The sequence below is a fragment of the Dendrobium catenatum genome, unplaced genomic scaffold (genome assembly GCF_001605985.2).
Source record: "Dendrobium catenatum unplaced genomic scaffold, ASM160598v2 fragScaff_scaffold_52, whole genome shotgun sequence".
Classification (NCBI taxonomy): domain Eukaryota; kingdom Viridiplantae; phylum Streptophyta; class Magnoliopsida; order Asparagales; family Orchidaceae; genus Dendrobium; species Dendrobium catenatum.
Genome location: NW_021318514.1, coordinates 31,394 through 31,670, shown reverse-complemented (window position 1 = coordinate 31,670; position 277 = coordinate 31,394).

Genomic DNA, 277 nt, shown 5'->3' with positions numbered 1-277 from the left:
CCTTGCATCCCTTGTGACTTTTGGAAGTGTTAAGCGGATATCATCATTTGGGTGCTCTGTACAATCTATACGCAATTATTTTGGTGAAAAATTGAACAACCAACAATATAATTCATTTACACGTAAATTAGTCTAGAGTTATTTAAACTTTTCTTTTATTCTTATGGATATTAATGTGCTTCAGCAAATGCTGCAAGAGGTCGACCCGTTATATATGAAATTTTAACCCTGTTGTCAGTGGTTTGATGCAAAGTTTTACAGCATTTGCTTTATATAT